Source organism: Numida meleagris, chromosome 2, assembly GCF_002078875.1.
Source record: "Numida meleagris isolate 19003 breed g44 Domestic line chromosome 2, NumMel1.0, whole genome shotgun sequence".
Taxonomy (NCBI): Eukaryota; Metazoa; Chordata; class Aves; order Galliformes; family Numididae; genus Numida; species Numida meleagris.
Genome location: NC_034410.1, coordinates 131,542,245 through 131,558,002, shown reverse-complemented (window position 1 = coordinate 131,558,002; position 15,758 = coordinate 131,542,245).

Sequence of the window (15,758 nt, the reverse complement as noted above, 5' to 3'; positions counted from 1 at the left end):
TACATTACATAGGAAATCAATGGAGCCTTCCAAGTTGATAAAGACCAGAGTAATCCATTATTACGTTTCTATTCATTTTACTGCAACCACATTCAGATGCATGATCATGTTAAGCATGGATCATCAAGTTCCAGTCCCCCTGTCACAGGCAGAGTTGCCAACTGCTAGATCAAGTACTAGATCAGGTTTCTCAAGGCCCCATCCAACCCGGCCTTGAACACCTCCAGGCGTCCACAACCTCTCTGGGCAAACTGTTCCAGCACCTCAACACCCTCTCAGTGACAAACTTCCCCTGACATCTAAATATATTTCACAGTTTTATCTCTAGATCTGTACCCATGACAGCAGGCCCAGAGGCCCACCGGCCCAAAAAGTGGGGGGAAAGGGGAAAAGGGAATGAAAGGGAAAAAAAAACAGCAGCAACACGTTCCGGAGGAAAACAATCTTAGTTTACTAATTATAATAGTGAAAATACAAGTCAATTGGGACTGAAGCTAATAAATCAAATAAATTAGTTTCTGAAAACTGAGTTTCTTTCTCTGGTCTACCTGGGTGCAGAGATAGTCTTGTGAGTTCCATTCAGTTTTATTTTTCCCACCAACTAGAAAACGGAAACAGAATAATGAAGTCTTCTGGGATCTGTAGTTTATTTTCATTCTTCTTTCTGTGACAGGTATCCAGAACTATCAACAATCCATCAACAATCCATCAAACTGCAATATTAACTCTTTAACTCTCAGTGCATTACATGATGTTTTGATGTGGACTAGCAATAACAAAAAATCATAAACCCACAGCAATATGTTGGCTTTCTGAGCTGTAAAACAAACAAACAAAGGTAGCATACTGTTTTTCATTTAATGTTGTTTATTGTTGTTGTTGTTGTTGTTATTTTAAAGTAAAAAGTTGGCAATAACATTGTACTTGAAGAGTTGCACTTATGAAGATATTTCTACACTTATGAAGATATGCTAAATGTTTTGAAGGATTTGAGATAACACATGTTGGCATCCACCACATAGCAATCCTCAGAAACTAATTCTGCACTTAATTTTTTCTTATTTTTACTATTTATTTTCTCTGAAAGTTATAATGGTATAATTTGGAATAACTTTCACAAAGTGGAAACTACATGTCATTAATCTATGGTTAAATTTGACTTAACATGAAATGTGTCATCAAATTCCTCAGTAGTTTGATTTAAGTTGTACCTTTTTCAAGGTACAAGCACTTTAGAGAACTATTGAGTCATAGAATGCTTAGTTAGTTAGTTAGTGGGAACTGTAAAGGTCATTTAGTTCCAACCCCCTTACCATAGGCATGGTTGCCAACTGCTATATCGGGCTGGCCAGAGCCCAGTGCAACCTGATCTTGAACATCTCCAGAGATGGGGCATCCACAACCTCCCTGAGCAATCTGTTCCTCACCATCCTGTAAATAATTTATTCCCACTCTAATCTATATCTCCCCTCTCTTAGGTTAAAGCCATTCCCTCTTGGCCTAGCACTGTCAGAATGTGTAAAAAGTGAGTCTCCCTCCTGCTTATAAGCTCTCCTAACGAACTGGAAGGCCTCAATGAGATTTCCCTGGAGCCTTCTCTTCTCCAGACTGAACTAGCCCAGCTCCCTCAGCCTGTCTTTGCAGAAGAGATTCTCCATCTCTCTGACCATCTTTGTGGCCCTCCTCTGGACTCACTCCAACAGCCCTACATCTTTCTTGTTCTAGTGGATCCAGACTTGGGCACAATACTCCAAGTAGGGCCTCTTGAGGGCAGAGCAGAGGGAGACAATCACATCCTCCACCATGCTGGCCACCTCTCTTTTGATGCAGCCCAGGATACTGTTGGTCTTTGGGGTTGCCAGCACATATTGTTGGCACATGTCCAGCTTTTTTTGTCCATTATTACCCCCAACTCCTTCTCAGCAGGGCTGATTTAATGAGTTTTTCTCCCAGTCTGTACACATACTTGGGATTGCCTGGACCAAGGTGTAGTACCTTGTGTTTGGACTTGTTGAATCTCAGCTAGACACCTTGAGTAGTTTTAATGAGTGTTAATCCAGATGGTATCATTGCAGGTGGTGGAGCTTCACTGACTCACACAAATGGGGTTCTTTTTTTCAGAAAACAACAAAACTGGAATCTAAATAACTGTGTAAGCCACTTCTAAGTAAATTCATAATTTTAGCTAAATATCTAAAATTTCAAGATAACTGTATGATTTTATGATGGTCCTTGGTAGGATACAGACTATTTGTTTCATCTAAAAGAGAAATATAAAGATGAAATCTTTTTCAGGATCACAGAATTACAGAATTGTAGGGGCTGGAACAGACCGCTAGAGATCATCGAGTCCAACCCTCCTCTCAAAGCAGGCTCCCTAGACCAGGTTGCACAGGTAGGCGTCCTGGTGGGTCTTGAATGTCTCCAGAAAAGGAGACTCCACAACCTCTCTGGGCATCCTGTTCCAGTGCTCCATCACCCTTATGGTGAAAAAGTTCTTACACACATTTGTGCAGAACTTCCTATGCTTCTGTTTGTGGCTGTTTCCCCTTGTGCTATCACCATGCACCACTGAAAAAAATCTGGCCTCGAAGTGGATGTGGAGTTATAATTCCATTTCATTTCAAAGGAATTTAAACCATGAATATTTATCAGAGTATGTCCCTTAATACTTGTACTTGGTGAATACCTACTGCACAGTTTCTTGAAACCAGTATTAGAGTTGTGTAAAACATATATTTTAGCCAAGGTTAATTACAATGAGTGAAGATCTCTCTGTTGATGAGCCCTAACAAAATTAGCATTTTTTTTAATCCATTTTTAAATCTTACAATCCTATTCTCCACATCACTAGATTAAATCAGTTTTACATTTACAAAGCAAGTATCAGACTCTTGACTACACACTTTTGAAAAAGTTTATACCCACTTTAACTCATCATAGTGCTCCTAGATTTCCTAGAACAGCTAGATGGGGAATAAAATGATTGTTTAACACAACATCATCTTTAAATTGGGATATAATTAAGTCAATAAAGGATTTGGGGATTTTGTGTTCTAGCATGTATTATTCTATTCTGGAGAATAATGAAGTGATAAGTAACTTGGCAAACTCTTGGGTATCCATGGAAGTGAAGCTGAAAGGCATGGCATGCTGGTCTTTGCAATGTGAACACCTTGGAAGTTCCAAGATTGTTTTTACCTAGTAATTTTGTATAGTGTTTTGCAAAGACTTACACAAGACTGTTTCTGACTTAGAACAGATCTTTGCTAACACCATGAATAGTTTGTAAGGACTCTGCTAGCTATAGCCTATGTAGTTTTCAGTAGCTGTTCTGGGCAGAACTGTAAGAACCAACACAAAGATAATTAAAAGCCAAAATAACTGTGCAGTGTTTGCACAGAGATGTTGTGGATGCCCCATTCCTGGAAGTGTTCAAGGACATCTTGGAGGGGGCCCTGGACATCCTGATACAGTGAGTGGCAATGCTGCCAAAGGGTGTTGGAACTAGATGACCTTAAAGATTCCTTCCACCCCAAGTCATTCTATGATGCTATGATTCTGTGAAATCCTCTAAGTTTTTCTACATATAATCCATATACTCATGGAATTGTTGAAATAGGAAAGGATCTGCCGAGTTTGTCTACTTCTGCAGCCTTGGATTGACTAGGTTCTGCATCCTGAGTTTTGAACATCTTTGAATACAGTGACTCCACAACCTATTTGGGCAGCCAGTTTCAGTGCTTTGCCAACCTTACTTTGAAGTATTTCCTTGTGTTCAGATGGAATTTTAGGTTTTAATATATATATTTTTAAATTTGTGCCCATTGTCTCTTGTTTAGTCTCTCTAGGCTCTAAAAAGAGTCTAGCTCTACCTTCTTTATAGCCTTCTTTCAGGTATTTATGTAAGTTGATCTACTGTCTAAGCTGAACATTCACAGAGCACTCGTCCTTCTGTCATACAACAGATGATCCAATCTCTTTGTGAACTTTTGCTGGACTGTATCTCTTTTTTGTGCTGGGAAGCCCAACACTGGACACAGTACTGTTGATACACCATCTGTAATTTAACCAAGCCACTTAAAAACAAACACACAACAACAAAACACAGTCTACATACTTAATATGCTAAATTCTACATCTTAAAAGCCTAGATTTATTACTTTTTCTTACTAACTTTATTTTTTTTATTCCTTTCATGATTTTAAACAAATGGGTATATATGATCAGTATCTAATTTAGAATGTTTTTCTTTGGCTCTTATTTCTAAAATTTCTTAAATGTGGCAGGAATGTGCTCCTTTTTTCAGAACTTTCTGAATATTCTGGAATATCTTAAGTGTCAAAGAATCTAATTTTTTTTGCTAAAGAATTCACAAATTGGAAACGCCACACCCTGCTGACAGTCTTCATCTGTGCTTTGTTTAAGTTTATTGTTTGGTAGGTCATGTTTGTGTTATATGCTTACTTAGATGTAGGTTTCTTAAAAGATATTGTCTGTTTTCACCAAATCCTGTCTTAATGGATTACACCAAAATAGACAAATGAAAATCCTTGTTCTTAAAGTACAAAGTCTGTATTTTACACTGAGAGCCAGAAAGAGTATGGTTGGAATGGTGCAATAAAAGCTTGAGAAAATTGGTTACTTTCCACACAGATTGTTTTATACATGCCAAAGTCCCTGGTCTTCTGTCTGAAAATTCTGAATTACTATAAATAAGTGCAAGCAGAACTACTACTATACCTAATAAAAGTGCATTGGGGTGGGGGAGGGTCACATAATAATAAGTTGAATATTTTGAATAAATGTAAATTACTCCCATTAAGTATATATATTTCGTGGAAAAGCATGTTTAATCTTGTACGTATGCTCTAAAAAAAATAAAAAGAATATGTAAATTTTAATATTGTGAAATCCTTGTCTCAGTCATATTGTAATGGCTTTCCAATATCTGTCATACAATGAGGGTTTTCCAGTATCTGTCTCAATAGCACTAAAACATCATCTTAACTTTAAATGGTCTCAAGGAAATAAACTGGAATTTTTAGCATTAGAGTTTTTAGCCCCTGTTTTTAGGTAGTAATTTTAATATTTTTAATGCAGACATAACAGCAAGATAAAACAGACAATATTATAGTCAAATTTCAGAGATTCTTAGTTTGAAACAGCAAAGTCATAAAACCCTGTTAGCTAACAATTGCTATGTAATGCATAGCAACCTGTCAGCCACAGTGGTCTTTGTAGGTAGTTTAGTATTTTCAATCACTGTAAAATGCTGCCATCTACCGGAATATATTTAATTAAATATTAATGCCAGCATTGTGATTGCCCAGCAAAAATGAAAATTCTATTACTTTCAAGTAGAATTGGCCATTGATACTGAAGTCATATTTCTCTCTTCTGTCCTTGAGATGGATAATCAAACAATTTGCAGAAATCAAGTGATTCCTGATTGTAGAACAGCAAAAGGCAATGAACTAAAGAAAAAGTTTACGTTCTTCCTTGCCAGATCATGGTTTAAAATGAAATGTGACGCCTTTAATAGTTTTTTTTAATGCCAATTAAATTTTAACTTTTTTAAGACTGAAGGACCTATATCCACTTTTTATATAGACAACTCATTATGATATTCTGTGAAATATTTAAGATTAGTGAGAATCGGTGTCTTGCAGTAGTCTTTGAAAATGACATTTAAAAAAATTTGACATCATTAAGTAGACTTAAGTATGAACTTTTAAAATATTGTTTCAGAAGCATAATTATGCATTAAAATTGTTCACCTGAATATGGTGCACCATTGTTTTCTTCCTGTGAAGGAAGAGGAGGTAGTGTGGTGGAGATGCTTCTAATCAGAGAAGCAATGGTGTCATGCTGTCAGTTTGGGCTGTCAGTTTGATCTGCTTTATTAATGCATCATTTCACTGATTTCCTGGAGCTGCTAAGGAATGCTTGGTTCTTTCATGTCATACTAAGGTTGTGTCAACAGGGCAAAGAAATAATGTTTTATTCTATGCCATTACAGTCCTTGCACTGCTCTGGACAAAGAAAATCTCTAGACATGCATACGTACATACAAAGTTAAAGGCAAAATATATGAAACTTATGAATTAATATCCAAATAGTTTACAGCAATTTGCCTTAAAATTGCAGTTATCACAAATACACAATGTTTTCTTTTCCTAGAGCAACTGGGTACTTAATCCTGCATAGAATAACAATTACGTTTAAAAATCTAATTTCTACAATTTTATTAATGTCTAGTATGCATTGTTAATGACTTTAGGAAGAATTCTGTGTTAGATTCTCATTAGCCTGTAAGATGCTATGTTCAACTACTTAATGCAGTGTCAATTAGTTACTTATCAAATGCCAATCAAAATTTAGCAGTGAAGTTATACTTACAGTAACGTTATGGACCTTGAAACCTAAGAACAGCAAAACTGAATTTCAAAACAAAACTGACTGTTTAACCAGTCCATTTGTACAAGATTAAATACATGTGAACATCTAATTATAGGTTGTATTTAGATTTTATATAAAGGGTTGATCAGCCTGGGAAAATCCTTAGTTCTTCTGTGCTAGATTTTCACTTCTTTGTTTTGATACTGAAAATCTAGGTGTTACATTTGCTTTTTGTGAAAGAGTCCTTATGTATTGTTTAGGCTGGGATTTGACCATCTTCTTTATTTGGAGATCCTGTTACATTTTATTACATTGAGATCATGAAATAGGTAGCTAAGTTGATTTTATTAAATAATTGAAGAACAGATATGTTGTTGTTGTTGTTGTTGTTGTAGTTGTTTTCAAGATTAAGCAAAAGACATAGTAAGTATTTAATTCCTGCCTTTGAAAAAACTGTGATGGTGTGCTCTCTCCCTCCTTCCCCAGATTCCTTCTTTTTCCAGAATGTTGTACCCAAGCCCTAACTCTAGCAGAAAATGAGAAGCCCAAGGCCTTGCTCAGAGCTGGTAATTGTTAATGACCACAATACTGCCTCAAACTTGCTGCTCAAAGAACTGGTAGCAGACATTGTTTAACAGCTACAGTCCAATAGAGTGCACTCCAAAACTATGACTATGAGTCAATCATCTTATCCCATAAATAGCAAGTAGCCTAAGAGCCCCTTGAGCAATCTTGCACAGCAGTTGGCTGCACAACAGGATCTCCACTTTGAGCAGGGAGCAGGACTGGATTCAGACACACTTAGACTCCTCTGAGAAGGAGTTTAAAAAGCAAGGGGGTCCACTCTGAACCTTGTGACTCAACGGCAGAGTCTCCTGGATGAGTTATTAATGTTATCACTTTTTAAAAAAAAATTTATCCATCTCAATAAAGCTCTAGAAAGGGGAAATTTATATACAGATAAAAAAAAATCTCTTATGGGGAAAAAAATAAAAGGAAAATGATCCAAAATTATATATAATTTATTATTATTATTATTATTTAAAGAAGAGGAAAATAAAAATTGAGGAACAGTAAAAAAAATGTATTTGTATTTCTGATTAACTTAATTCCAGTTATGCCAGTTAACATTATGTCAGTCCCTTATGTAATTATGAAAAAGCTGATCAGCAAAATACCTATGCAGCAGGCAGCGGTCAGAATTTTGTGGGCTTTAAGACAAGCTTGTAAGCAGTTGAAAGCATTAAAGGAGCAAATTTACTCTAGTTACATAATGTGTATTAGAGTACCTACGAGTTAAGGTAAAATGTTCACCCATACATAAAATAGAGCTAGTATAAAATAATGCATAATTGAGTTAATTAAAAATAAAATAAAATAAAATAAAATAAAACAAAATAAAATAAAATAAAATAAAAAATAAAATACAAGGTCAGAAGAACAGAACAGTTGCAAGACTTTTCCTTTAATAAGTGGGAGTTTTTACACATTTAAGGACAGAAAAATAGATCCTCAAATAGAGATGCAAGTACATGGAAAATGTGAAGAAAATGTGAAGTGCTGAAGAAAATGTGAGAAAGGGACAATGTTTTCTATAATGGGACTGCAGCCTTGAACTTTGTATGTGTGATTCTCTCACCACCTGGTCATAGAAATTTCTTCTGGAGAAATCTTGTACAGTAAAATCTAAGAATGAACAGAAAGAAGCAAACATGAAGCAAAGAGGCAATTAAGAAAACATTTTTGGAGGAAAGAATTTTGCAAAATATACTTCAAAATTTACACATATGTGAAGAAGTGACTGAAAACCATGGAGAGCCAAAGCTGTCAGGCTCTCAGCTTCCCTGCTGACATGGAGTGTGCTAACATAACTGCCTTAATATTTAAAACTCTCATCTTTTCTGCCTATTGATCTGGAGAATAACTCATGCAATACAGATATATTCTGCAAAAGCCTGATAAAGAGGTCTGCATACCATGTGGATAATACGGCACACTAGTTGCTAACACTGACACTGGTGACTAAGAGATACTGATGAGATTTGCTAGAGAGAAGGACAAATTATTATCCCAAAATAATGGGATTCTTTTTTTCCCCTCACTTGAGTCCTCTTACTCAACCTTGACAGAATAAGCTTAACAGAGTTTATAAACAACTTGGAGCAGAAAACAGGAATGTGCTATTTCTAGCAAAGGAAAGATGCATTTCATGTTCTGGGCAATTCTGAACCTTTTGCAACAAATGCAACAAAATTCAGATGCTGCTACTGCATTATGTCAGAATTTTTTTTTTCCATCCTATTTCCAAGGAAATAAAGCCTAGGTTTGTTCCAATGCTTCTCTGCATATGATCACTATGTCAAGTAGTCAACATTTTTTTTCACGCAGAGCAGATTATCTTAGAAACACTGCTTAGTTTATCAGAAAGCAGCTCAGTGATAGACAATGAAGCAGATTGCTCCATTTAATAAATAAGGCCAAATAAATTTGAATGGATGAGGTTGATATTCTAAGACATTTTACAGACACATTGTTTGTAGATACCTCTTTGTGGAAAGACATAAGATGCAGGGAAAACAAACAAACAAACAAATATATCAAGTTTGGTATTCTCTGCTGATCTTTCTCTTCTACTTCCTTTAGTCACCATCATGGTAAGCACCACAGGTGCATGTTTTCCTTTGCACACCAAATAAGACAGTAGAAAGTTGTAACCATGTGAATCCATTCTCTTTTATAGGAAGAGGCTTTACAAAACCACACTTATCCTTGTTAACCCTGCCACTTTTTATCCTGACAAAATGCTATCCAGTGCCACTAAACTCCATTTATTTATTTATTTATTTATTTATTTATTTATTTATTTATTTATTTATTTATTTAGGGGGTGGGGGGGGAAATGCAACACAATTTGTCTTTTCCTGAGCAGTGACTGTTCTTCTTTACCTTGAGTAAGTCTTACTGAATGTCTCTTGATGCCTAGAGAAGTCAACATATATAGATACTTTCAAAAGCTAAATTCAAACTTCTCAAAATGATCATATTATATTACTGAAAATTAATGGATTTAGCTAATGCATGAAATGTACATCTGACAATTCTTTCTGTGTTATTCTGTAAAAGCTCTATGCAGCAAGCAGACAAAGTGATAAACATTAAAAATTTTTGTATAAAATGTTACCCCAGTATTTTTATATGCAAAACTTTCTTTAAAAAATCTTTCCTCAGGGAAAAAAAGCCATAAAAATCCACATTAAAATAAAACCATGAGTCATAACCACTGAGACCTAGAAAGAACATGATATGGTGGTTGAATATTTTAAATCACAAAGTGGTGTGGATTGGAAAAGACCTTAAAGATCATTTAGTCCAACCTCCCTGCTCTGGGCAACAATACTTTCCATTATATCAGGTTGTCCAGGGCCGCATCCAACCCAGACTTCAACACCTCCAGGGATGGGGCATTTACAGCTTGGGCAACTTGGGCAGCCTGTTTCTGTGCCTCACCATCTCATCTATTCCTTACCTAATCCAAATCTACCCTATTTTAGTTTAAAAACATTATTCCTCTTCCTATCAGTATGCTCCTTAATAAGGAGTCTTTGTCTTCCTCATAAACCCCTTTATGTATCGAAAAAACTGCAAAAAGATCTCCCCAGAGCTTTTTCTTCTCTAAGCTAAACAAATTCAGCTCTCAGTTTGTCTTCATGGGAGAGACGCTCTAGTCCTCTGATCATCTTTGTGGCCCTACTCCGAATTCAATCCAGCAGCTCCATGTTTTTCTCGTTCTGGGGGCCCTGAGCTGAATGCAGTACTCCAAGTGGGGCCTCACAAGAGTAGGGTAGATGGGGACATTCACTTCCCTTGCCCTGATGCAGCCCAGGACATGACAGGCTTTGGGGGCTGCAGGTACACATGACTAGCTTATGATGAGTGTTTCATCCACCAGTATCTCTCAGTCCTGCTCCACAGGGCTGTTCTCAAACCATTCTCTTCCTAGTCTGTATTGATATTGGGAATTGCCCTGACCTTCCACTTGCACTTGTTGGCCTTCATAAGGTTCATATGGGCCTACTTCCCAAGCGTGTCATCCCTTCCCTATAACAGATCAAATGCAATTTCAAAAAAAATGTTTGAATGAAAGAAACAGCCCATGGCTTGGACAGGTACGCTCTTTGCTGGGTAAAGAACTGGCTGAAGGGCCGGGCCCAGAGAGTGGTGGTGAATGGAGTTAAATCCAGTTGGCGGCCAATCACAAGTGGTGTTCCCCAAGGGCTGGTGCTGAGGTCTGTCCTGTTCAATATCTTTATTGATGACCTGGACGAGGGCACTGAGAGCACCCTCAGTAGGTTTGCAGATGACACCAAGCAAGGTCCTACAGATGGATCTGGACAGGCTGGATCCCTGGGCTGAAGCCAATGGGATGAGGTTCAACAAGACCAAGTGCCGGGTTCTGCACTTTGGCCACAACAACCCTAGGCAATGCTACAGGCTTGGGGCAGAGTGGCTGGAAGACTGTGTGGAGGAAATGGACCTGGGGGTACTGGTCAATGCTCGGCTGAACATGAGCCAGCAGTGCATCCAGGTGGTCAAGAAGGCCAAAGGCATCCTGGCTTCTATCAGAAATAGTGTTGCCAGTAGGAGTAGGGAAGTAATTGTCCCTCTGTACTCAGCCCAGGTGAGGCTGCATCTCGAGTACTGTGTTCAGTTTTGGGCTCCTCATTGTAAGAAAGGCATTGAGGCCCTGGAGCATGTTCAGAGGAGGGCAGCGAAGCTGGTGAGGGGTCTGGAGCATAGGCCTTACGAGGAGCACCTGAGGGAGCTAGAATTGTTCAGTCTGGAGAAGAGGAGGCTCAGGTGAGACCTTATCGCTCTCTATAAGAACTTGACAGGAGGTTGTAGTGAGCTGGGGGTCAGTTTCTTCTCTCTTGTAACTAGTGATAGGACTAGAGGGAATGGCCTCAAGTTGCACCAGGGGAGATTCAGGCTGGATGTTAGGAAATATTACTTTTCTTAAAGAGTGGTCAGGTGCTGGAATGGGCTGCCCAGGGAGGTGGTAGAGTCACCGACCCTGGAGGTGTTCAAGGAACGTTTAGACATTGTGTTGAGGGACGTGGTTTAGTGAGAACTATTGGTGGTAGGTGGATGGTTGGACTGGATCTTGTAGGTCTTTTCCCACCTTGGTGATTCTACGATTCTATGATTTTAAATATCTTTAAAATATTTTTTTATTTTTTTTTTAATATTAAGTAATTGACATACAATAAATAGGGGCGTATTATGCTAAGTTGTAAAAGTCTCTATGATATAAAAACATAATTATTTATTGGAAACAAGAAAATGAGTTGACACAGCAAAACAAAAACAACACAAACAAAGAATAAGGACTGGAAGATGTTGAAAAAATAAAGAAATTTCATTTTTATATATTTCTGTTTTAACTTGTTACAAGTTTCAAAAACAGCCTTAAAAGAAGCAACAAATAGTGACCAAATCAGATATTTCAAATTAGTCTTGGGATTAGACAATGGTTTGACAAAACTGATAAATCCCCTTTTCAGCATTTACGAAAGTGTCTGACAATTTTTGTGTTAATGTCAGTAGAATCAAATACACACAGTAAAATATCAGTTTATAGTTTGAGTTTTCTAGGGATTAAAGTGACAAAACAAATATAATCCAATTAAAATCCTTGATCTGATGATTAAATTTACTGTACGCCCAAACTTTTTTTCAATTGAAAGTGTGTATTTACAATCCTGGTTTTAAAGAGCTAATGAAATAGTGTTAAAATCCAGAGAAAAATAACAGCATTAAACAAAGCAGCAGTGTAAAAAATTATTAATGCTTTAAAAATATCATATAATTTAGGTATGATGTGATAATGGTGTTAGTAGGGGTAGTGCTGAACAGCATCCTTAAATTAAACTTCAGGCACCAGGGAACATACATTTATTTGGATTATATTTGTTATCAAGAAAGCTAATGCTTAAATATCTATTGCCTGTATGAGGCCAGAGTGAATACTGCAAGAAATATTCAGTTCATCTTAGGTTAGTTTTCAAGACTCATGTTCAAGATCACTTGGGTTGCCTGTTGTCAAGATCAAATTGTTTTTGAACAGTATTTCTCATTTTTGATATGACAGTTAATTGATGAAGTAAATTTTCACTGTCACTATCTCTTCTTGACAAATAGTTGCTTTAAGACAAACCAAACTATTACTGCCTGACTTGAACATGCTGTGAAACATTTTTTTATTCTCATGGCAAATCTGGGATTTCATGGTGGAAGCCAAAATTATGCAAGAGTGAATTTGTGCATTTTAATACCATTTATTGAGAACCTGTACTATTGTGTTCATGTCCATTAGCATATTTATCCTCTCAACAAAACTTACAAGCAAACAAACATATTTTAGTCAATTTGTTGAACAGATTTCTGAATCCTGTAAATACATCATCTGTGGAAGAATGTCCGCGGGAAAACTGTGGACCAATGAACACAGCTAAACTCAGCTGCTTACCTATACTTTCTTAACTTTATGTTTCCCTATGTTGAAAAGATGAAATGCAATGTTTAATGTAACTTGAAATTAAATCAGTGCTAGTGAAATCACTTCCCTGGGTACAGGGGTATATCCTATAAGAGCCATATAACTAAGATTTTGATCAGATAAGGTTATATTCTTATCACTTGAACTAGTCAGACAAATTATACTTTTAGCTGACTGTAAACTAGAAATTAGCTTATATTTCATCAAGTTAAAGTTCAAGCTTCAAAATAAAGAGCTTCTTATCACTCAGAATGTAAGATTTTGGTAAAGACTTTCTTTCTCGTTTTTATTACTATAATTGATTTTCACATTTTTTTTCCCCAGGGAGACAACTGGCTACTTTGATTAAGGATGAGGTGAGTCTTAGTGGTCCACTTAAATGGATAGAAAAAGCTATTACTAAAACTATCCGATACTTTCATGTACTCTAGTTATCTGCTCATTATAGATTCATTTTCTTTGGGAAACCAAAGAAACATAACCTAAAAAAGGGCTTATGCAGTAATGGCAGAAATAAACCCTATAGCACCTTATCTTTATACCATACATTTCTGTGCAGGAAAACATGCCTTCCATGCAGATGGCAATCTATATATATTTTATTCCAACTCAATAGTTTAAACAGATTGCTGTCTATTTCACGTAACTGAAAATAGGAAAGATTTCTAAAAGAAACTATTAAATAAAATCTGACAACTGAATTGAATATATTCAACATTCAGAAATGAAATTTGTCCTATTCATAGAAATACAGAATCATAGATTGCTAATTGAAGGGGATGCACAAGGATCACTGAGTCCAGCTGGCTCCACACAGGTCCACCCAAAAACTGAACCATATTTGAGAGAGCATTGTCTTATCATTTCTTGAAGTCTAGGAGCCTGTTCCAGTGCCCAACCACCCTCTTGGTGAAGAACCATTTCCCAGTATCCAACACGAACACCTTCTGATGCAGTTCCATGCCATTTCCTTGGGTCTCATTGCTGGTGATCAGAGAGAAGAGATTAGCATGTGCCCCTCCATTCCACTGTTGAGGAAGCTGTAGGCTACCATAAGGCCTCCCCTCACTCTCCACTTCTTTGGGCTGTACAAACCAAGCAATTTCAGCCACTCATCTTGCCCTCTAGACTCTTCACCATCTTCATAGCCTTCCTTTGGTTGTTCTCATATAGTACTATGTGTTTTTTTTATTGTGGCACCCAAAACTGCACACAGTAATCAGCATGAGGCCATACCAGCATGGCGTGGAGTGGGACAATCCCTTCCCTTCACAAGTTTAGCAATACTGTACCTGATGCATCCACGGTGGAGTCGGCCCTTTTGGCTGCCAGGGTACACTGCGAACCCATGTTCAACCTGATGTCAAACAGAATGCCCAAATCCATTTCTGCTGGGCTGCTCTCCTGTCTCTTGTCTCCCAATCTGTACATCCATTCCTTGTCACAGGTGCAGATTCTAGCACTTGCTCAAGTTCATGCTCTTTCATGACTGCCCAGCCCTCTCTAATTTGTCAAGATCTCTCTGCAAGACCTCTCTATGCTTGAGGAAGTTGACAGCTACTCCCAGTTTAGTGTCCTTTACAAACTTTGTATACTGTCCAGACCTATAAGTAATTTATATAAACATTAAGAAGAATTGACCCTAAAATGGAGCTGTGTGGAACCCCACTTGTGACTGGCCACAAGACTGATGGAATTCCATTTACTCTAATCCATGGGTGTCTAACTTTTTGGCTTGCCTGGGCCGCGTTGGGTAAAAAGGAATTGTCTTGGGCTGCATATATAACATATAACATAGTTAACGTATATAACAACAAAATTTCATTTAATATATATTTAGATATCTATTTAAAACATTAAAAAAAAAGAGTAACAAAAACATAATGCTAGTGGGATATTTGACCTTGTTTTTGTGAAAGTAATGCCTTAGTCTGGTTCTATGGAAATGGTTGCTATCGGTGACTTTTCTAGGTTTTCATCAAAGATTTTTGATGAAATTTTACTATTCCTGTACTTCATCCTTTAAAATAGTTATTCACAAATGTATGTACTGCCAAAAACAATTGTAGAATTCTAGAATCATTATGGTTGGAAAAAAACTCTTAGATATCTAGTCCAACTGTCCTCCTACCACCAATATTGCCCACCAAACCATGTTTGTAAGTACTACATCTACATGTTTCCTGAACACCTCCAGGATGATGACTCAACCACCTTCCTGGGCAGCCTGCTCCCATGCCTGACCATTCTTTTGGAGAAGGAGTTTTTCCTAATATCCAACCCAAACATCCCCGGCTCAACTTGAGGCCATTCCTTCTTTTCCTATCACTAGTTATCCAGGATAAGAGGCCCAATGACACAAATAAGACTTGATTGTGAAGCAAGATATTTTTTATTTGGAAGGACAGGGCTTATAAAAGTCTGGTAAAGAGACATGATCAAGTTTTTGAGTTGAATATCTGATTGCAACTCTATACATTCTATTTGAAAATTTGCAGGCAATGTATTTATTTTGACTGAAAGTTGCATAGGTACCAGAACACAGATGATTTTTTCAGCAGTCTTGAAAACTATTCTCAAATTCCTTTATAAAATGGAAAGCAAGGTTGCATATTTTTCACTGTCCATGGTACTGAGTTCATGCAATGCATCAAAATGCATAAAATACTTTGCCACAACTTGAGTTAGCAGTGCACTACACCCTCCTCTTGTCCTGGTCTCAGACAAGACAGTGCCAGTTGCACACTGATGTTCGGTTGTTGCTCAGTGATGGCTGTGTTCTCGGGGCGAGGCTTGGCTT